Here is a 24,392-nt window from a genome sequence, read left to right as displayed (position 1 = left end):
CAGAAAAAAAGATGAGAAGACTACACCACCTGATATTCCCAGGTGATCTCCCATCCATGTACTAACCTAGCCCAACCCTGCTTTCAAGGTGGTATGGCCAGAGGCATGAAGTAATATGACATTTGGGAACTTTTGGTTCAACTTCAGTGCTGGCCATGTCAAGTCAAACATGCCACCTACTTAACCTAAATCAAAAAATAAAGCTGAAAAGCCTAGAGCACCTACTATTCCCAGGCGGCCTCCCATCCAGTTACTAACCATTCCCGAACCTGCCTAACTTCTGAGATCAGAGAAATTTAGGTGCTTTCAGAGTGGTATGGCTATAGGCATGCAATACACTGATGTTTGGGGTCTTACCTTTTTTAATCAATTTCAGTGCTGGCCATAGCAAGTCAGACATGCCACCCACGTCACCTAATGCAAAAAGAACAATGGATGGACAGAATGCATAACAATGTCATACATTCACCACAGTACAGAGGTCTGGGCCTAAATCCATTGTGTATTTTGCTAACCATGCCATTCCACTTTAAATCCAGCAGTATGCAAATCAGTCTTGACCCCACACCCAATGGGAACAGTCCAGCCCGAAATGCTAAGCCAGGTCCTCCCTGGACTTTAAGCCAGCATCCTAGGACTGGTTTCGGGGTTTTAACCCTCATCAGCTATTCAGTAAATAACTAAGACACATCACACAATAGAAGTAGTTTATTTCGATCAATAACATGATCATTCATGAAAAAAACATTTCATTCAAATCTTTTCATTAGACATATAAATTCATAAACACACATCACAATCAGTTAAAAAAGAATACAAACTACAACTTGTCACTTATATGAACACAGAGTTCGATTTAGCTTAAAACGTTAATATTAAGATTAAAAAGAGGTTATCAATCATACACTGTGAGATGTAACAATAAGAATATGATAGGAATCTATCAATTCTTTAAAACGTATAATATGGGATTAATAATGGCCACAGGATTTATTTCTAATCAACAATCAGTAGGGCCTAACTTCTTCCTTTCCCAGTAATAGCCCCGATTTCATGACCTGTGCGCTATCAGATCTAGATCTTCTCCACCATGCATAAAGCAAGTATCTAGATAGTAGGAAAACAAGCCACCTACTTGTATCTGATGTATAGACACGCAGTGCTTCTTTAGGACGTGAGAAGGATAGCACACAACAGGCTGGAATAATCCAGGTTTTCCTCAATTTTGCATAAAACGGACAGACAAATATACAGTGCTCTAATGTTTCAGGGCTAACATTACATAGTGGGCAAAGCAAAATTACAGATGCATTCTTCCAGTTACTTCTCAGCGCGTTTAATGGAAGAGCCCCGGTTCTGAACTGTATATAAAGTGCACATGCCTGAAGGGGTTCAATATCATCCATATAAGATTCAAGCTTAAAACAACTTTTAATATCTAGAAAACACGCTGTTAGGGAACCAGTGGTGCTAGCTTCAATACATGAGGAATCAACAAACTGACAAAATCTCTTTTTTAAAAGAGACCCCATTTTTGTGATAGATTTCGGGTCTTCCCACATAAAACCCAGTCCCAGTTTATAGAGCAAGACCTTTTAGGAATCTGCATCTTGCTGGTCCAGAGTCTAATCCAAAACAGAAGCACTTTCAGGACAGTAGAGTGGTCAATAGACCTTAGACCAAGGTCTAAGCGGAGTGGTATTACTGGAATTTTCCTTGGAAGGTTTCAGGCGGCTCGTAAAAGTTTGTTTACTGAAACTTCTAATTGGTTCAATTGTTCGATCCCCCACAGTTCTGCCCCGTATAAAGCTGCACCCTTTCCTTTTGCCCGATGTATTTCTAAAATTGGAGAAACTGGATGGAACAGGGAGCGTTTGGCTTTCTTAATTATTTCATAATCTACATGTAGCAGAGATAGTACACTCTTTTATATTTGGGGAACCCAAGACAGGTTTTCACTTACCCGAACACCCAAATAGTCAAATACCTTGACCTGGTCTAACCTTTGGGTGTCTAGCCTCAGTTTATTTTTTGTGGACTTATACGGGTTAAAAACCATGAACTTAGTCTTTTAGCAGTTTATTTCTAATCCTCTTTCTTTGCAGGCAGTTGCAAACTTGGTTTGTACTTTCTGGATCAACACAGTTGTTTTAGAAATAAGCAGTGTATCATATGCAAAAAGAAGACTGGGGATTTGTTTGCCCGCCAGTATTGGTGGATCCCCTTCGCAGTCATGGAGATCTTTGATAAGCCCCTTCATATATAAAGTGAACAAGGTTGGCGCAGCCTTGGCATACCCCTTTTAAAACCGGGATGTTTTCTGTTAGGCTACCATCTGTTTTCCATCTGACTTTGGCATAATTTCCAGTGTGCAATCGGACCAGGAGTTGGAGCAGCCCCCCCGGGAGACCAAGATCACTTAAGGCAAACCCATAGCTTGGAACGCTCTATTGAGTCAAACGCTGTTTTCAAATCAACGAATGTGACGTGCCAATGGCCCTTCAGAATAGTTACCTCCTTCCAAATTAATAGTAAAAACCGAAACACCTGATCTAGGGTACTCGTAGAGGATATAAAACCAGCCCGCAGATGCAGGATACAGGAGTACTCCATCCAGCCTTGGAGGTGCGTTAAGATCATTTTACTGAATATTTTTGGGATACATCTATAAGGCTAATAGGCATATAGTTTCCCGGGTCTCCCTTGTCGCTCTTTTTCAATATGGGAAGAATTTCAGTACCTTTCCATTGGTCAGGTGTGATAGCTGAATGTACTGAATGGAGTTAAGGCCCCATACACTAGGTTCTGAGCGATATAGGTCGCCAGGTATCCTTTCGAATCCTGGCGCCTTTCCTGACTGTAGAGATTAAATCGTATTATTAGTCTCCTCTAGTGAAAAGTGAACTTCTTCCAGTGGGGTCCCTGTTAGTCACAACTGTATCATTCCCCAACAAGGGCACTTCCCCTTGATGGAGCAAGGATTCAAAGAAAAGACACTTGCTCGAATCACCCTCTCGTGAACAAGTACTAACAAATAGAAATTGTAACCTGAGGGAAAATGAACATGCACATGACATTCACATATGGGGAAGAGGTTTTCTGTTTGCTTAAATAACGAAGAATAATGTGCTACGTAACAGAAATCCCGCTTGAAAGCAAAAATCGCCTTGCCCATGTGCGAACCCGTACCACGTAAATAACCTTGCGGTTAACCCATGTGAGTAGAAAAGTCTCATGCATGCACAGGGAGTTGCTAAGTATAGGTCTTGAAGTACCGCATGCCTGGCATATGCTCGCCTGGATTTTAAAAGAAGTTTTTTGTACTAACGCTTTGCTTATCAAAGAAGGAAAGAACATGGGATAGTGTAGAAGGCAGAGGTAAACAGTGATAGTAACATATTTGAGAAATGAACATCTGGTTATGATTCTTTTGTCAATAGTAAGCGTTTTGGGCCTGATGTGCTTAGCCAAAAGAAAAGATGGCGGGTCAAATGTAACGAAAGTTGAGTCTGAGCACTAAGATCTGGAAATGACCTGCTGACCGGGACATTGATCGACTGCTACGATTCAAGGACGAGTGCTTGAGACAGTTCCTCAACTGAAGAGATCATATAAAAATTGTATCTATCTATTTTGTGAGATGCATGTGAAAGGAAGTGTCCTGAAAATTGAATAAATTAAGTGGGAAGGGTTTACTAAACACAGAATTAGTTAAGAATGTTGGGATGACTGCATGTGTTGATGACAACTCCCCTGCCCCGGCCAATCAGAGTTCATGATTTACAGATATTTGCAACCTTTGAGGGTGGGACATGCAAAATTAAAGGGTATATCTTAAGTGACTTAAGATTAAGAGACAGCTGCTGCTACAAAGAGACGTTGATGCTGAGTGAGGAGTAGGCGAGAAATGCTGCTGGGAAGAACAAACTGAGAAGATTCAATATTTAAGACTGCCTTATTAGATTGAAGATTTTACGGAAGAATATCGAGGAGGAAGAGAGTGTAAGAGAGGGATGCGCTCTGGTGCATCGGGTTCTAGAGAAGCATAGTAAGTATAAATCTATCCAGCACCTGTCCTACAGTCTTTGTTTCCTGAATTTATCAGGTGACCTCCGCTAACCCTTCTGGCCAGGGTTTGGGTTTCTCACTTCACTATTAGGTAACTAAATTTCCTGTCTTGAATTTGCATATTTCTTTGCAAAATACAAGATATTATTTCTTTTTGTCTCTTCATCTATCCACTCCTAATGCATTACATTGTTGAATATGTCTGTGAATTGAATGTATTCTTTAAATTAAATTTCTCTCCCATGAAAGTTGATGGAGTTTACACTGTGAACCTGTATAAATGAGCATTCATTTTGATTGAATTATTAGATAAAATCTATTGAATCCTATTTGGAGTCTGTGAATGAATTTGTGAATTTGTTAATATCACCATCAACTACTCGACTAAAGGTCCATTGACCAAAGGAAGAGTGTTGATCTGTGAAGATTAGTTAGGTATTGACTAATTCAGATCAAAGAAAATAAAACTTGGCCCCCAGCGAAACAGTCAGGAAATCTGAATGTGTATATGGGCCCATTGTGAGTAATACGTTGATGCGTGAAAAGCTTATCCTGGCCTTTCGCTGGATCAGTTTTTCTGGTAGCATTGTCAGTTATCGGTAGTTATTGACTATTGTTCAGACGAATTGACTATATGTTTAACACTAAGAGTTAGTGTTGCGTTTTATTTGTTCTGGAAGCACAGGTACAGAGATACCTGGGAATCCCGGGAACGGAATTTAGAAGAGTGTGGTAAATGGAAATCACACTGCAGAAGGTTACTCGTCTATTGTTGTAATACTGAGAAACTACGGAGGGCTGGCAATATTACAGTAGGGACTATATCGCATAAGAGTAGAGTGTGAGTGACAGCAGAGGGCCCGCCTGTGAAATTTTGGCCTTACCCAAAGGAGGAGTATCCCTAGAGGAGTAACAGGTCCTCCCCGAGCTTGAGTGAAGAGTAAACAGTGGTTTTCACTCGTAGTGACAGGAAGGAATTTTCTCATTGTAGCGAGTGAAGAAACTATCTTTGGTTTAGTGGAGCAGACAGAGTAGCGCTGTTTTTACGTTGTTACTAACAAGAATTTTATAACGAAAGACGAAAACAGACATTGTTGTATTACCTTGTGAAGGGAGGGTCAGTAGCAGGAGTAAAACTGACGTCACATAGAGCCGCGCTGGTATCAGATGCAGCCGCAGGTGTGAGAAAACAGCAGATTGTAAAGGGAGGGTCAGTAGACGGAGTAGTACTGATTGGTTATTAGACATGTAGCATGCTGTTATTGGGTGCAGAAAGAAATACGTAGTAAGCATTGATTGGAGTGGTGGTGAGAGTCGCGCAAGTATTAGATGAGGATTGAAGAATAGGGTTAGCTAAAATACGGAAGAGATTTTGGATCTTGTAGAGTGAATTAAAAAAAGAGAATAAGAGAATCAAGTTGATTAACAAGATCAAGAATTTCTTTAAGAAGGACAAGCATAATAACTAGGGAGGGAATTCTTATGCCACCTCCTAATACTCCGGCCTCCTATATGATGATGGAAAGTGGATATCATACGTGTGTATGGTTGGAAAATTGGATGGAGTATACAGAAGATGATAGTTTTTTAGCTTTTCCCGAACTTGGTACCTTTAATGGAAGAGTTCTTCAGAATTTGAGAAACAGGATACATTAATTGGAACCAAATCCTAAGTTAACGCAGTATGAGGCTTTGGGAGAATGCGAAGTTGAGGCATTTGAGTGCGAGAAATATAGAGGAGGTATGAGAATCAATAGAGGATTTTTACCCAGATACCCATTTGACACTCGAAGAGACCAAATGAAAAGAAGGAGGAGGGTAGTAGTAACCGAGGGTTTATATCCAGTATTAGTGAGTCCCTTGCTCACTTTGCCACTGGATTCAAGCAAGCCGGGCTGAAGACGGCTGTAATGCCAGAAACCGGTCCTCGGAAGCTTGTTTCCGGTCCAGGGAAGGCATGGCTTGGCAGTTCGGGCTGGACTGTTCCCATGAGACACAGGGTCAGACTGATTTGCATATGGCCATGTCTGAACTGGGGTGGCAGAGTGGGCTAAAGAACGGTGATGGATCCAACCCAGATCTTTTGACTGGGTGTGAGTGTTTGATTGGTTCAGATGCTCCGTCCATCACAGCCCCTTTTGTACCAATCTAGAGGAATGGGCAAAAGGATTAGAAAAGAAAAAACCCAAAACTATAGATGTAAGTAAGTTAAGGGTGGACTTGGAAGAAATGATCATTGGTACAATACAATAGGTCTTGACAGATTGGGTTCATATGAAGATGAAGAGTTGTTGTTTCTAAGCAAGAGTGTAACCTGGAGGGTAAAACATTTGCATGAAAAGATAGCGGAAGTGACCGTAGAATTTGAAATAGATATAGAAAAATCAAATGTACTGCAGAAGCACTATAGAGCATAATTTACTGAAAAGGATTTACAAAGCTTGAATGCATCAGGAAGGAGACTGCAGATAAAAAAATTGATACACTTTTTAAAGAAATGGGGCAATGTAGATCGATGGAGAAGTAGATGGACTAAGAAAAGGGAGGAGGCGATTGTTAAAGAGTTATCTGCATTTCCGATGAGAGAAGAGGAACAGGTTGAAAAGATGTGTCTGATGAGAGAAGTTCCAGGTGGTGGATATGTTTATTTTTCATGGAACAGACAGGATGTTTTGTCTTTTACAAATGACTTCCCGAGGTTGAGAGAGAAACCTGTTGAATGGTACAAGCAGGTGGTGAGATTTGTTAAGGTGTCAAAGGTTTTGTTGAAAGTTTTGGATGGTTTATTTGATATAGTGGTACAGACGCATTTGTGGACGGAATGTAAGATTACAGTTGATTGGCCTACTAAAGAATATCCTGGAGATGCGAGAACAGGAGCACCTTCAGAAGAAGTAATGAAAAAGTACAATCAGGTAATTACTTTTCTGAAAGGGAAAGTTCCCCCTAAGGAAACAGATTGGGTTAAAATAGACAGAATAACTCTCGAACCAAAAGAGTCAGTGCATGCATATTACGAAAGGTTATTGCAGGTGTTTAAGCATTATAGTGGATTTGAGAACATCCGTGATAAAGATATGGGGCATTTTGTATACAGATTTGTCTATGGACTAAGATCAGAAAATAGTCAGATTATTCAGCAGCATATGCTTTGTTGGCAAAGCAAGCCAATCAATGACATTCCAAAGTATGCAAAATACTGCGGTGATGACATGTATGCAAAGCATAAAAAGTTAAACGAGAAAATGATGTGGGCACAAGTGAAGATAGCGGAACGTGAAGAAGCAAATTCGAATTCCCAAATTGATAATCAGATGAATGGACAGAATCAGAGTGGTCAAAATTTGAATGAAATTAAAGGAAAAGGAAGAATGAGTAGAGAAGAGGCGAGAAAGAAATATCCGTGTCATGGGTGTGGAAAGCTTTAACATTGAAAAAAAGAGTGTAGAAACCTTCAACAGAATAATGGGGAAAATCAAATTTTAAATCCACAGATGCAGAATGGGGTGGTTGTAAATCAACAGCAACAGCAGTAGATAGTTACTCCTCAGTTACAGGTGCCTCAAGCCCCTTTGCCTAACATTGTGAATGCTCAGGCACAGAGATACAGTGTGAACACCGGATTCCGAGGAGAAAGTGGTAAGAATACACAGACTGTTCAACAGTTTTGGATGCAGAGTGATGCGGATGAATCAGGAATGTTGTAATGACAGTGCCTGAGGGGTGAGGAGGAGTGCATACTTGGCGCATCCTTAGCGGTAGATCAGTCAGGTGCCTTTATTGATGGGAGGGTCGATGGTAATGATATTACTTTCCTAGTGGACACTGGTGCTACCCGTTCTACTGTGAGAACAGCAGAAAACCCAAACCTACCCCTCTCTGGAAAAACTATCCAAGTTGTAGGAGTTTCAAAAAGCAGATTACGACCCAGATCACAAAACGGATAGAAGTGAATATTGGAAATTTCAAAGAGATGCATCGATTTGTGTTATGTAATTTAAGTCCAGTAAACCTATTAGGTAGGGACTTGTTGTGCAAAATGAACTGTACCATCTTTTGTATACCTGATGGTGTAGCTTTCCAAACACTGGATGAAGACATAGCTTTTAACCCCTTGGCTGCGGTGCACATTCCCCCGCTGTGCTGGGGGGAGGGGGGGCGCGCACAGCGCCCCCATGCTCATGACGAGGTCAGCTCGTCATGAGCCATGATTCTCGTGTGCTCATGACGAGCTGAGTTCGTCACGGCCACACCCGTTACCGTGGAACGCTCAGCACAGCAGGGGAATTATCCCCGCGTGTGAGCGTTCCACGGCTCATGGCGAGCTCAGCTCGTCATGAGCACACGAGAACCGTGGCTCATGACGAGCTGACCTCGTCATGAGCATGGGAGGGGTTAAAATGATGCTAGCTAAACATGGAACTGAGTTGGAAGAGATGGTTTCACTTCTTACTGAAAGAGATTTGCCTGATGAATTAAGAGATACAGTGAGGTCAGATGTGTGATATTTTACAGGAAAGGAAGTTGGTCTAATGGCTGAGGTAGACTCTGTCAAAGTTGTGATAAAAGAGGGTGCAATATACCCAAACACCACCATATAAAATGAGCCCTGAAGTGAAAGCAGGAATAGCCCAAGTAATTGATCAAATGATTGAACAAGGAATCTTAAAAGAAATATCAGGCAGCCCTTGCAATTCGCCAATCATGGGACTTAGGAAGCCTAGTGGAAAATATAGGATAGTGCAGATCTGAGGAAAGTAAATAAAATAGTAATACCCTGTTGTCCTGTAGTACCAAACCCAGCAGTGATTCTTTATCAGATACCATGGGATGCTTATTGGTATACTGTGATTGATTTGTGCCACGCATTCTTCTCAATTCCATTGCACCCGGATAGCCAATATCTTTTTGCTTTCCGGTTTGAAGACCATATTTTGGTATGGTGCTGAGTTCCTCAAGGGTACACAGAAAGTCCGGCGATATTCAACCAGATTTTGAAAAAGTGGTTAGAGACCTTGGTAATGCCAGGAAATTCAGTTTTGGTTCAGTACATTGATGACCTATTGGTGGCATCAAAGACAAGAGAAGCTTGCATCATTGACACAATCGCTTTACTGAATCATTTGGCAGAGGGAAGACACAAGGTGTCCCTAGACAAATTACAATTTTGCAAACAAGAAGGTCAATAACTTGGACATAAGATAGAGAAAGGAGACAGAAAGGTGACACCAGAACGAATAAAAGTAATTCGACAAATGACTATGCCTAAAACTAAGAAAGAAGTGCAAATGTTTTTGGGAGTGGTTGGACATTGTCGCCAATGGATAAGTGCATTTTCATTACTGGCGAAACCTTTAATAAGGTTGACGTGAAAGGAGATGATAGATCCGATTGAGTGGGATGATTAAAGTGAAGAGGCGTTCATAAAACTGAAGAGTTGTTTGTGTCAGACCCCTGTCTTCGGAATGCCAGACTAAACAAAGTAATTTGCCCTATTTTTGTTGTGAAAGTGAAGGGTGTGCACTTTCAGTGTTAACCCAGAGACATGGATTGTCTTGACGACCTATAGCATACTTCTCTGCTACACTTGCTCCTGTGGCTGCAGCATTGCCTGGCTGTTTAAAAGCAGTAGTTGCTACTTTTGTGAGTCTGGAGCAAAGTGAATAAATTGTGAGGGGACATCCTGTAAAAGTTTATGTACCACATTCAGTTGAGATCCTTTTAACAAGGACTCCTACTCAACATTTGACCCCTAGTCAAAGTATGAAAGAGTAATCTTGGGTGATTAGAATATAAGTGTGATAATATGTTCCATGGTGAATCCAGCAACTTTGTTGCCTGATTTTTATTGTGAAGAAGTGAAAGAAGAAGTGGATCACGATTGTCTGGATGTGACAGAGATGTGTACCAAGCCTAGGCTTGACTGATGTTCGGTTATGCTGTATGTACTGTGACAGTTAGTATAGAAGCTTTCTTTCTAAGAGGAGTCAAGTCCACCCAAATTTCTGAGCTGTTTGTATTGACGAGGGCGTGTAAAGTTGGGAAGAAATTGAGAGTAACCATATTTACAGACTGTCAATATGGTTTCAGGGTGGTACATGATTTGGTCAATTGTGGCTACAAAGGGGATTTCTGACTTCTTCAGGATCTCCTGTACGAAATGGCAAATATGTTAAAGAACTATTGGAAGCACTACAATTGCCAAAAGAAATTGCAGTGGTCAAATGTGCCGCACATAAGTCAGGAAATGATTATGTGACACTGGGTAATCGGTATGCAAACCAAGTAGCACAATTTTGTGCAAGAAGTACAATGTCTTTGAACAGAGGGATTGAAAAAGAAGTTATCAATTGCCAACAAATATTTTTCTCTGCCTTTGAAACATGGGATGAAGTTAGACAATTACAGGATGACATGAAAGAAAAGAAACGTTGGATCAAAACAGGCTGCACAAGAAGGGCTGATGATGAAGTATTGGTGTGTCCAGATGGTAGACTAATAAATCCAGATAGCTTGTCGTCACAAATGGCTAGGGTTTATCATGGAGTTGCACCCATTGGGAGGGATGCCATAATCATACAGTTCAGACAGATGTGGTTTAACCCCAAGTTCAGGATAGTTGCAGAGAGCCTCTGCCAAAGATATTTGGCATGCCAATTGCAAAACCCAGGAAGAAAAACTATGGTTGGTTGGGGTAAAATTGGAAAAGCAGAGGGACCATTCACAAGATTGCAACTAGACTTCATCGAGTTGCCACGAAGCAAAGGTTTCTAGTATGTCCTTGTCATTGTTTGTTTTCTCGATGGGTAGAAGCCTATCCCACAAGAAGAAACAACAGCCTAACAGTTGCCAAACTACTGTTAAGAGAGCTTATACCGATATTTGGATTTCCTGTCACTTAGGATCAGATAGAGGACCTTATTTTAATAATGAGATAATTAAATTAATTAGTGAAGCTTTCAAAATTGAGCAGAAGTTACATTGTGCCTACCGACCAGAAGCCTCTGGAGTGGTCGAGCAGCTCAATGGCACAATAAAATCCAGGTTAGGAAAAGTGTGTGCATCCACTTCACTGAAATGGCCTGATGCTTTGCCTATTGTATTGATGAGCCTTGATGAGCCTTAGGAGCATTCCTGATCGAAGAACAGGATTAAGCCCTCATGAAATCCTCATGGGAAGAGCAATAAGCTAAGATAAGCATTTATACCTGGAAACAGATTGATGAATATAACTGATGATTTAATATTGGACTATTGCAAAGGGCTGGCTGATCTGGTACGTTCTGTATCTCACCAGGTTGGCGAAGATCCAAACGCAGCACAGCCAAATCAAGCTCATGATTTATGTCCGTGGAGACTGGGTTATGATAAAGAAGCATACAAGGAAGTTGTGTTTGGAACCCATGTGGAAAGGACCACATCAAGTCATATTGGTCACCACAACAGCAGTAAAGTGTGCTGTGATTCTAAACTGGATCCACGCAAGTCATCCTCAAAGAGTCCCAAGTCCACCTGATTGACAACTGGTAGAGCAAAGAAAACCAGAAGCTGAGAGTTGTGAAGTCAAAGAGATCAGAGAATCAAAATCTGAAGAACGCATTGCCGATGAACAACCAAGTATGGGTCAAGTAGAGTGGGCACCAGTTACTGAAACTGAATAAACTGATGTAAAAGCCAGAAGAAAGCATGAACTTGAAAGACCAGAACAAAATAAGCAACATCCAGAAGAAACTGTTGCAGTAATCCCAGATTCAGCCCAATCAGCAATAGAAGAAGAACTCATTGCAGGAGATTTAGATCAAGTTCAGTTACAAGAAGGAAAGGAAGAGAAGACTATTACTGAAAATTCAAATTCAGCCCAGTTAGGAAAAAAGACAGAATTAGCCGAAGATAATTTAGATTATAATCAATCAGAAGAAGAAGAAAAGAGAGTAGAAAGTCAGGAACAAGAACAAATAATGGAAGAAGAAAAAGTAGGAAATCCAGAACAAGCACAACAAACCGAAAATAAAAATAAAAGAACACTTGAAGTAGGTGAAGAAGGTGAAAGGGTAGTACAGACAAAGAGAGTTAGAAAGGAAGATTGCTGGCCAAGTGGAGTGAAAAGACTGAGATACATTCTAGGGAGAAAACCAGAGAAGAGACTAGAACAAGTAGATGAGGTATCAAGTCAGGCTGAACAAGAACAAACAAGAAGAAAATCATTAAGGTCATTAAAAAGAATAAAGGTTCCAAGTAGAAAGTATAAGGCTTCACAGTAGACATACATCATTCTTGAAGATTTTGGAAATCTTGATCTAAATGAAGAACCAAAAAGTGACACATTTGAAGGGACTGATGAAAGGGAATTGAGACCACCTTAAAGACTTTCCTTTTACATAAAGTTGGATTATATTGAAAAGATATTGAAACAAAGACCCTGAAGGAAAACCCAATTGAAAGTGCAAAGCCTTTTTGAAGTGTGGGAGAGCACAAAGATTTTACATATTTTTAGAAGGGAACTACATTTAGAATTCATTTTAGAAGTTTAAAATGGCAGAAGTAAAAGTGACTGAACATCCGAAATCTAACCTACAACAACGATGTGTTAAATGTTGTGTATGTAGTATTACAATATTAACTTCGATGTGGTTGTTATAGACATTTGTAATACCTGTTCTAATGATAACTAATAATAAAAGTAACTCAAATGTAATTGAAAAAGTAAGTGGGGTTACTAAGAAAGCTACTACTACAGAATTAACACAAGCAGGTAAGAGTAAGTATTATCATGACAAATCAAATAGTGATTCGTCATTAAATGTATTCACTAAACTTCTCTATCACTATGTGGAGACAATGGATGTGAGAGATTTTTTATGTTTGCATGAAACTACCTACGTCTGTCTCGGAGGGGTTGGACTATCATCGCCTTCCCTTAACTTATGGTGAGTCTTGTTGTGTTATAACTAGTTTGTTTTATGTTACTGGTAAGTTGCAATATTTTTATAGTACCATGGATTTGATCTTTTCAGAAACTCCTATTAGAAGAAATATGAATCCAGTACTTAGTGCTAAAAATGCAGAGTTTATGGGAGAATTCTTTCGAACAATGATCCCCATAGACATAACAAATACACATAGAAATAATCTAACATGCCTTTTGCGGGATGAAGAAAAGGATTTTCTAAATTTAATAGAAGAGAAAAGGCAGGATTTCCAAAAGAAAGTGGTTCAGCAAAGGTCCCATATACTTCCATGGGTTGCTTCAGAAGGGGAATATAAGAAAGGAGAGGCTCATGCTGCAATGTCCCTGGACTTGGAAAAAATGGGAAAACTCTGTCTTCATAGATTAAGAACTGAATATAATAGTATATCCATTGGTACTAGTGAATGTGAGCATACCTTCCTAATAATGGGGGGATGGGGACTAAAAGGAGGAACTGATCCTGTATTTCCAGGAATTTACTATATGTGCGCTAAAAATGGCTATTATAGGTTACCTGCCCCATGGCATGGCAGTTGTTACATTGCCATCGTATTCCCAAAGGTATATCACATTACTAAGAACAATGAAATGAGTGATATAAGCAAAGGACTAACAAGAAATAGGAGAGCAAGTTTTAACAAAATTGTAGGTGATATATTTGGTGCAATGATACCCGTCAGTTGGAGTCACATTAAACGCTCATAAAATACGTTTTTTGTCCACTGTAGTTGACCATTTATCAACCGATTCTGCTGGGTTATTCTTAATGATCAATACTGAAATGATTGCGATCAGATCTATGGTTTTACAAAATAGACTTGCCCTTGATATTCTTCTGGCCAAAGAGGGTGGAGTCTGTGGCATGTTGAAAGTTCAGCACTGCTGTACAAATATCCCAGAAAAAAGTAAAGATATTGAGGGATATATCAAGAATATTGCGAAGATTGATAATGATTTGACCCAAATGGTGGTTGACGGTGCATGGGAAAGAGTTAGCAAAAGTCTTTCTAAATTAGGTAATTGGTGTTCTACTTTTGGAAGTAGTTTATTAGGGAAAATAGTGATACCGATCATTTAAATAGCATTAGTGATATTAATGATAGTATAAATATAAATGTTGTAGGGAAAATTGAAGACAAAATCAATGACTGAAATGAAGGACAAAAGAAGAGGAAGAAAGAGAAAGTGGGAAGAGATTGAGTTAGAAGAAATGAAAGACAATCTGTATAGTAGAATGAAATGGATAAATATAAAAGAAAGAAATAAAGAAGGTATGTAAAACAAATGTAGACGCTAAAATCTAATTGGCAATTGGTAATGATAGGTATTTTATGATGACTCCAAAGTGCCATCAGAGGGGGGATTGATGGAGCATGGATTCAAAGAAAAGAAACTTGCTCGAATCAACCTCTCGTTAACAAGAACTAACAAGTAGAAATAGTAACCTGAGAGAAAATTAACATACACACGACATTCTCATACGGGAAGAAGGTTTTCTGCTTGCCTACATAACAAAGAATAATGTGCTACGTAACTGAAATCCTGCTTGAAACTGAAAATGGCCTTGCTCATGTGCGAACCCGTCCCGGGTAAATAACCACGTGGTTAACCCATGTGAGTAGGGAAGTCTCACACTTGCACAAGGAGTTGCTAACTACAGGTCTTGAAGTACCGCATGCCTGGCATATGCTCATCTGGATTTTAAAAGAAGTGTTTCGCTACTAATGCTTTGCTTAACAAAAAAGAAAATAACATGGGATAGAGTAGAAGGGGGAGGTAAACAGTGATAATAACGCATTTGAGAAATTAACATCTGTTTATGATTCTTTCGTCTATAGTGAGCGTTTTGGGACTGATATGCTTAGCCAAAAGATAAGATGTTGGGTGAAACGTAATGAAAGTTGAGTCTGTTCACTAAGATCTGGAAAGGACCTGCCGACTGGGACATTGATCGGCTGCCACGATCCAAGGACGAGTGCTTGAGAAAGTTCCTCAACTGAAGAGATCATATAAAAATTGTATCTATCTATTTTGTGAAATGCATGTGAAAGGAAGTGTCCCGAACATTGAATAAATTCAGTGGGTAGGGTTTACTAAACAAAGAATTAGTTAAGAATGATGGGATGACTGCATGAGGTGATGACAACTCCCCTGCCCCGGCCAATCAGAGTTCATAATTCACAGATATTTGCAAACTTTGACGGTGGGACATGCAAAATTAAAGGGTATAACTTGAGTGACTTAAGATTAAGAGATAGCTGCTACTACGAAGAGACGTTGATGCTGAGTGAGGAGTAGGCAAGAAATGCTGCTGGGAAGAACAAACTGAGAAGAATTAATACTTAAGACAGCCTGATTAGATTGAAGATTTTGCTGAAGAATATCGAGGAGGGAGAGAGTGTATGAGAGGAATGCACTCCGGTGCGTCAGGTTCTAGGGAAGTATAGTAAGTATAAATCTATCCTGCACTTGTCCTACAGTCTCCTGTCTCCTGACTTTATCAGGTGACCTCCGCTAATCCTTCTGGCCAGGGGTTGGGTTCCCACTTCACCTTTAGGTAACTAAATTTCCTGTATTAAATTTGCATATTTCTTTGCAAAATATGCGATAATATGTCCTTTTGTCTCTTCATATATCCACTTCTAATGCATTAAATTGTTGAATGTGTCGGTGAATTGAATGTATTCGTTAAATTAATTTTCTCTCCCATGAAACTTGATGGAGTTTGCACTGTGAATCTGTATAAATGTGCGTTCATTTTGATTGAATTATTAGATAAAATCTATTGAATCTTACTTGGAGTCTGTGATCATTTTACCGAAAGATATAAGATAAATTAATGAATTTGTTAATATCTTAATAACTACTCGACTAAAGGTCCATTGACCAAAGGAAGAGTGTTGATCTGTGAAGATTAGTTAGGTATTGACTAATTCAGTTCAAAGAAAATAAAACTAGACCCCCAGCGAAACAGTCAGGAAATCTGAATGTGTATATAGGCCATTGTGAATAATACGTTGATGCGTGAAAAGTTTGTCCTGGCCTTTCGCTGGATCACCCTGAAAACAGGCTCTGAAAATGCTCTTCCCACACTTCAGGTTGTATGTGAAAATCCGTTTTGCTAACTGGCTGTTTAAGGCCTTTGGATAGTAAGTGCCAAAAGGTCTGGGACTCCTTCATTCTTGACGCCTCAACCAAAATGGGCCAATTTTCTTCTTCCCATGCCCTTTTGGCCTTGCCCTTTGTTGTCTTGTAGGCTCTTCTTGAATTGATTATATAGACCCTTGTTCCTTTCTTGACTGCCCTGAATAGAGCTAATTTGTTTTGTTTGCAATCTTCATTATACCATGGAGCAACTTTAACCGTGGATATTTTAGAGTTACACTGTTTACTTACAATAGCCTTTATATTGGAGGATACATGTAAAAAGGTAGACAAAGTGGTGTTTTCGCTTGGGTCCTGATTTCCCAATACAACTAAAGCCTCAGCTACCTCTTTGTAAATTGACGATAGGAGCGTCTCATCACAAATTATCTGTGGCCATTTTATTCTCCTTTTATTATTAGATGTAATTTAGGGGCTGCTACTGAGCTTAGTTGATGTTGCGGAAGGATAATGTCTGATAGCTCCAAAATCAGTGCATTATGATCACTATCTTCTCTGTCCAAGACAGTCATATCGTGGATATTGGACCATAAATCGAGATCTACCATGATAAAATCAGTTCTACTCCTAATACTGCCCCTTTTAAACGTGGTTTTAGCCTCTTCATCTGAGGAAGTCCGTCCATTACAGGCACAAACTCCATTGGTAAGTGTAAAGGACAATACTTGCTGACCAACCTTTGAGATTCTATTCAGTGCCGGTATTTTAAGCTTTTTAATATCTCTGGCTTGCTCTTCCTCCTGTACCAGATCTTGAATATAATCAATAGGTTTGTGGGTCGTATTAAAATCACCGACTACAACAAGATAATATCCTTTAGATGAACTATCAAGGAATTCATTCAGTATTAGTAAGGTGCCCGAGTCCTTGTGGGGACTGCTGAACCGGTTATACAGATTTATTAGCCTCACATGCATATTCCCTTATACTGAGATAAAATCAAGGCCTAAGATGTCCTGTGAATCAATGTTTAGCCGTTTTATTGTGGAACTCAATGTGGATTATACCCAAATTAACAATTCTCCTGCAGGTCTGCCAGCTCTTGAGTGTCAGGCTTCGATGCTATAAGTGGTGTGCCCCACCCTGTAATACTACTCGGTTGCCCAGGTCTCTTGCAGAAGACAAATATGGCTACTGTCCACAAAACTGCCCTTTTCTGGATCATTTATTTTTTATTTTAACCCTGGGATATTCCATTAGATAATATTTAGGTACTGTCTCTCAAAAGCTCTTGCATCCAACTGTGGGCCTTCTGTAAGTTTCCTCCTATGCATCGGCCATGAAATGCACTCTGGCCCTTAGATATCAATCAATCAGAGCATTTGTAGAGCGCACTACTCACCCGTGAGGGTCTCAAGGCGCTAAGGGGGGAGCTGCTACTGTTCGAACAGCCAGGTCTTGAGAAGTCTCCTGAAGGTTAGCATGTCCTGGGTCTGTTGCAGATGGATGGGGAGGGTGTTCCATGTCTTGGTGGTCGGTGGTCGTTCAGTGGGGGCGTGGAACGGTGGTGAGGTCAGCGGAGCGAAGCTGGCGGTTCGGGTTTTAGAACGTGAGTCGTTTGTTGAGGTATGTTGGTCCGGCGTTGTGGAGTGCTTTGTAAGCGTGGGTGAGGAGCTTGAAGGTGATCCTCTTGTTGACAGGGAGCCAGTGCAGGTCTCTCAGGTGGGCAGTGATGTGGTTGTGGTGGGGGATCTCGAGGATGAGGCGTGTGGAGGCATTCTGTATGAGTTAAAGTCTTTTCTGGAGTTTGCCCGTGTTTCCCATGTAGAGGGCATTGCCGTAGTCCAGCCTGCTGCTGACGAGGGCCTGGGTGACCGCTCTTCTGGTTCCGGTGGGGCCCCATCTGTAAATCTTGCGAAGCATGCAGAGGGTGTTGAAGCAGAAGGAGGAGATGGCGTTGACTTGCTGGGCCATTGATAGTGATGAGTCCAGAATGAACCCCAGGTTGCGTGCGTAGTCGGTGGGTGTCGGTACAGCTCCCAGCATGGCCGACCACCAGGAGTTGTCCCAAGGGGAAGGGGTGGAGCCAAGGATTAGGACCTCCGTCTTGTCTGAGTTCAGCTTCAGGCGATGTTCTTCATCCATTCGGTGACGGCCTTCATTCCTTTATGGAAGTTGGTTTTGGCGGTGGCGGGGTCCTTGGTGAGGGAGAGGATCAGCTGGGTGTCATCAGCATATGAGACGATGTTGAGGTCGTGCGATCGGACGATATTGGCGAGCGGTGCGATGTAGACGTTAAAAAAGGTCAGGCTGAGGGATGAGCCTTGGGGTATGCTGCAGGTAATCTTGGTGGCTTCGGATCGGAATGGAGGGAAGCGGTGAGTTCTGCTGGTGAGGAAGGAAGTGATCCAGTCCAGGGCTTTGTCACGGATCCCTGCGTCATGGAGGCGTGTGCTTAGGGTGTGGTGGCAGACGGTGTCGGAGGCGGGCGAGAGGTCCAGGAGGATGAGGGCTGCGGTTTTGCCGTTGTCCAGCAGGATCCTGATGTCATTGGTTGCGGCGATGAGGGCAGTTTCGGTGCTGTGGTTGCTGCGGAATCTGTATTGGGATGGGTCCAGGGTGTTGTTCTCCTCAAGGAAGCAGGTCAGGAAGCAGGTCAGTTGCCTGTTGACAATCTCCTCAATGGCTTTCGCCGGGAACAGGAGCAGGGAGATGGGTCAGAAGTTCTTGAGGTCCTTTGGGTCAGCCTTGGGTTTCTTTAGTAGGGCGTTGATCTTGGCATGTTTCCAGGTCTCCGGGAAGGTGGTGGTCTCGATGGAGCTGTTGAGGATCTTCTGGAGTTGGTGTGCGATAATGGAGCTTGCTTTGTTAGAGATGTGGTGAGGGCAGGGGTAGGATGGTGAGCCGGAACAGATGGTGTTCATGATTTTGATGGTGTTGTTGTTGTTGACGTAGTTCCAGGAGAGCAGGAGGCTGGTGTGGCTGGGGGGCAGTGAGTCTGAGGTGTCGGCAGCTGTTGGGGGGTCTGGGTGTTGAAGCTATCGTGGATGTCTGTGATCTTGCATTGAAAGAAGGGGGCTAGGGAGTTGCAGAGGTCTTGCGACGTCGAGATGTCGTTAGAGCTGGAGCTGGGTTTGGAGAGTTCCATCACGATGTTGAAGAGCTCTTTGCTGTTTTACACATTGTTGTTAATGCGTACCTTGAAGGAGGTCCTTTTGGCGGTTTGAATGAGTTAGTGGTGCTTGCGGCTGGTTGTGCTTGAGGGCTGCGTGGTTGTCTGGTGTCTGTTTGTGGCGCCACTTTTTCTCAAGGCTTCGGCAGGTCTACTTGGATGCCTGGAGGTTGGTGGGGAACCAGGTGGCCCTTCTGTCGGTGCGTCTGTTTGAGGGTTTCTTGATCAGGACGAGAGTATTGGCGCAGTTGTCGATCCATTGCCTGAGGTTAAGGGCGGCTGTGTCAGTGTCAGTGGGGTCGGTTGGTGGGTCTCGGGCGAGGGTGGTGATTAGCTGGTCTTCGTGACGTTGTTCAAGATGCAGTGGGGGATTTGTTGCAGGTGGTTGTGCGTGGTGTGTTTCTTGAAGGAGAAGTGGATGCAGCAGTGGTCGATCCAGTGGAGTTCGGTGGTGTGACTGAAGGTGACATGGTTGCTGGCAGAAAAGATGGGGCAGAGAGTATGTCTGGCGGAGTGGGTGGGTGTTGTGTCGAGCTGTTTGAGTCCGAGGTTGGCGAGGCTGTCGAGCAGGGTGGTGGAGTTACTGTAGTTGGCGTTCTCGAGGTGGAAGTTTAGCTCTCCGAGGAGGATGTAGGCTGTGGATGCAAGGGCGTGTGTGCTGACGATGTCGGCGATGGAGTCGCTGAACTGTGGCCGGGGTCCGGTGGATCTGTAGATGAGGGTTCCTCTGAGGGTGGTATTGGGATCGATGTGGATCTGGAAGTGCAGGTGTTCGGCAGCGCAGAGGGTGTTTTCGCTGCTGGTCATAAATCTGGGGGTATTCCTGTGGACGATGGCGAGTCCTCCTCCCAGACTGTTGGTGCGGTCCCTGCAGGGGATCTTGTAGCCGTTTGGGATGGCTATGGCAATGTCTGGTGCTGAGGAGGGGTTCATTCAGGTCTCCGTCAGGAAGGCGACGTCTGGGGAGGATGAGTTGAGTAGGTCCCTGAGTTCGATTGCGTGCTTGTGGACGGAGCGGCTGTTGAGTAGTATGCATCTGAGATGGTTGCGACCTGTCCTGGTGGGAGGGGCAGGACGTGCAGGTGTTTGGTGGCTGGTGAAGCTGCAGCTCCGGCAGGAGAAGGGTCTGTGGGTGAGCTTCGGGGTGGCCTGGTAGCAGGTGGATGATCAGCTAGCGTTGAGTTCTTGGAGGATGTTGACGTCGGAGTGGTGTCTGGCGTTGTGACGCTCGCAGGGGCCTGGGGGTCTGGTGCTGGGCATGGTCCAGGGGCGGACTGGCGCAGGCGGGCTTGCCTTAGGCGTGGCTTTTGCGCACCAGCGACCACCATTAAGAAGGGGAGGAGGGAGGGAGAAGCAGCTGGGAGGCGGATGTAGGGACGAATGGGCGTGCGAGGGGGGCGAGGCCTCAGGGGACGCAGTGGCGGGAAGGGGAAATGGAAAGAATGCCAAAATGCAAAGAGAGGGCTATGGAGAAAGAAGAGACAAAAAAGGCAGATAGAGTAGAAAAAAACAGCAGACAAGCAGCATCAGGCATGAAAAACAAAGAGAGCAGGCACAGGATACTGATGGTTCGAACTGGTGGCAGCAGCGAGAGCGGGAACAGGGGCACAGTTAGGTGGAGCTGTGCGGCGTGGAGAGCGACCTGCCTGGAAACAGGGTCAAGGGTCGCTCTCTTCACCGCGCAGCGGCCGCGATTAAGAAGGGGAGGAGGGAGGGAGGAGCAGCTGGGAGGCGGTTGCGGGGACAAATGGGCGAGCGAGGGGGGTGGGGCCTCAAGAGACGCAGGAAGGGGAAGTGACAAGAAGGCCAAAATGCAAAGAGAGGGCTATAGAGAAAGAAGAGCAAAAAAGGGAAGATAGAGTAGAAAAAAACAGCAGACAGGCAGCAACAGGCAATTAGGGAAAAACAAAGAGAGTAGGCACAGGATACTGACGGCTCAAACTCGCGGCAGCAGCGAGAGCAGGAACACAGGCACAGTCAGGTGGAGCTGTGCGGCGTGGGGAGCGACCTGCCTGGAAACAGATATGACTGGGTTCCCATTCTCTCTAATACTCGTTACTTATATTTTCTTCCCTTCTAGGGCTATCAACAATAACCGCTTCATTATGAGGCAGCCGACTACTACAGCTTGGTTTTAGTCAATCAGCATTATCCAGCCCAGATAAAGCCTGGTATCTATTCCTAGTTTCAATGGGGAAATAATCCCTAGATGTCTGCGGAAAGGAGAGTGCATTTATAATTCTGCCGCTTGACTTACCATTGGGTTTAAGGTGCCTGTAAAAGAAACCCAAGGGCATAATGACTATCCTTTGGGTGTATTCGCCCCCTGGTTTTCCTCTCCAACCTCTAATCAGTTTCCCAGCAAGGGCAGGTGACCTACAATTTATCACTACACAATCTCCACAGATAGATTTACACAAAGATCCAATCCAACTCACTCTTTCATCGAAAAAGATATCACCATAGTTAGTATTAGTAAAGTCAGGGATAAAGGATAGCCAATGGCAAACCTTATTTTTCAATTGGCTCATAGTTTCTTATATATTACACTGTAATGGGGGGACGTTTGTTAATATTGCAACATAAGGACAGCATTCTGGTGGGATATCCAATTTCCTCTCAGGTCAGGGTGGAACCAGAATTGGTGCTTCATATATTACACCATTTGTAACCTGCGACGATTCAGCACAACTTTCCAAATTAACTTCACCGTTTGATTTTTTTTGCCTCACAGACGTGCCTTGGAATGTGCCCTCCATAACAACATTTGCATTTACCCTAGTAGTGTTTACCTGAGGCGGTCTAACAGGTTCAGAAGATCCCTCCATAACAGGGGTCTCACCCAACAAATTGTTTACATTTTTTCAATTTCACCCACACTTTTTTCTAGTTTGTCCATCCTCACCAATATTGGTGCACGATTTTTAGCTAGTAAGTTATCGAGGTGTGCAATTAATGTCTCAATGTCTTGCTCAGTTAGGGCTTTAGAGACTGACGATGTAGGGGTTAGTCCTGACATAGTTCTATTTTGAATGTCCATATTCACTTCATGCAGCAATCCCTTAGATTTGTTTTTTACTCTAGTACTGGTTCTTGATGTAGGTTCCTGTTTTTTTGTTTTCCTCTTCCTCTTAGCTGGTTGATCTCTTATCGTCGGCGATGTTGAAGTGGGTGGGGATAAATGGTCTGCAAGGATTACTTGATCGTCTTCTGGCCAGTATTTCTTTTTCTATACCCTCTGGCATCCTGATTGGGATTTGATCTAAGTTCAGGGCAGCTAGCAAACCTCCCTTCTTGGACAATCGAAGTTCTACCCCTAAAATTTCTTTGCCCAGGGCTCTAGCAGCACGCGCCAAAAAAACGTTCAATGTGGAGTTTTGGAGGGACCTCGTGTACCCTCCTTATTGCCGATTTGCTTCTGTTTGGCCATTTGAGAATCAAGTCAACCTCCCTATGTACTAAGGCGACCACCAAGTGCAAGCAAATACAACCAGAGACTTACTTGGCTAGGGTTCATCGACGACATATCTCCCAGATGGACTAATGTTGAGTGATGTTTTTATTTATTTATTTATTTATTTATTTTTTTTTATTTTTTTTTGTGATGTTATCAGATGAAAGAAGCACGAGAATGTGCCCAGCCCGGCCTCCTTCGGGCTCTGGCGGGCGCAGATGGGCCTGTCCTTGGCACGGGCACACCCTCACGCATCCCGTGCTGTGGGAGCCGTGAGTTCAATTTATGCGCCTCCGGGCACACAAACTGGTGTCGGCGCCTCTGGGCGCGAACCAGGGCTTGCTGGGGGTTGGAGTCCCCTGTGGCAGGTGAGGCAGTTGTAGCGGCACACAATAAAAATCTAATGTAGTGGAACAAAATTTAATAGTAGGTATGTAGTATAATCATATGTGTAGAGCACTCCAGCATATAATCCTTGTTGTATTAACATAAAGTGTAAGAATTTCAAAATGTAATAACGTGAAATGTGATGTGTTTAATATTTTTTTAATTTATTTTGAGAGATTTATACAGAGCGAACTAGACCCTTGTGGGTATCAGAACGTTTTACAAGGAAGAGTCTTAGTTACATAAAGACACGGTAAATAGCATAAGGTTCGCTGATAGACAATGGTAGTGTAATCAACCAATTATTGATCCACGGTATAAGATACACAACAAAGCGTTCACTATATCTCAAGCATAATTTAGATATAATATCTAAGATACCTGGCTGGGCAGTGAACATTATAAGGTTTCACGTGGAGGATACATGGGTCGGCAGATACTAGGACCTGCTCAATTGAATTTAGCCATGAGGAGCGATTTCACTTTAAAAAAAAAAAAATGCAATAGATGGATTAAGTCTGGTTTCTGGGGGTAGAGCATTCCAAATTCTGCGCGCCATCCCTGAAAATGTTTGGTTATACGTTTTTTTCTTGTTGAATCTTTGTGGTTTCAGTACAAGGTTGTTAGCACTTTTTAAGGATCTAACACCACACAAGGGCATCAGTTTCTGTGCCAGATAGCTGGGTGTATTGTGATGAATGGCTTTATGAGTCATACATGCTATTTTCAAATGGATTCTGGCTTCAAAAGGTAGCCAATTAAGGGATTTTAGGTCAGGGGATATGTGGGAACTTCTTTTGGAGCCAGTGATAAGCCTCACTGCAGCGTTGATTGAAGCTCTTAGAGGGGCTGTGGCCGCTCTGGGCAGGCCGCAGAGAGAGACACTGCAGTAATCCACTCTTGGGATGACTAGAGCTTGTACTGCCAGTTTGAAATCCTTATCTGGCAGGAAAGGTTTCAGTTTTCTCAAAGTGTTTATCTGAAAGTTTGCTCCTTTTGTTGCATTGCTGATGTGTTTTTGCATATTGAGGTTTCTGTCCAGAGATATTCCCAGCGATTTTGCTGAATCAACGATGAGGGGTTGGTAATTGAATGCAGTAAGGTGTTTGATCCAGTCTTGCATTATGGGTACTTGGGCAGGGGGAGCGATGAGAAGGAATTCGGTTTCGAGGGCATTCAGTTTTAGATGATTTTCTACCAGACATTTCTGAGTTTTTCCGAGAATAGAGTTGAGCAAT

The 24,392-nt window shown here is 42.7% G+C and overlaps 1 protein-coding gene across 1 annotated transcript in view; it reads left to right on the top strand.

Moving 5' to 3' along the window:
- Positions 1 to 24,392, top strand: part of SH2D4A (SH2 domain containing 4A) — a 764,817-nt gene that overhangs the window by 2,465 nt on the left and 737,960 nt on the right. The gene's annotated exons all lie outside the window — the stretch shown is intronic.

This window comes from Lissotriton helveticus, chromosome 2_1 (genome assembly GCF_964261635.1).
Source record: "Lissotriton helveticus chromosome 2_1, aLisHel1.1, whole genome shotgun sequence".
Classification (NCBI taxonomy): domain Eukaryota; kingdom Metazoa; phylum Chordata; class Amphibia; order Caudata; family Salamandridae; genus Lissotriton; species Lissotriton helveticus.
Note: the sequence above shows the minus strand (reverse complement) of the source record. Positions and strands in the feature narration are given on the sequence as shown.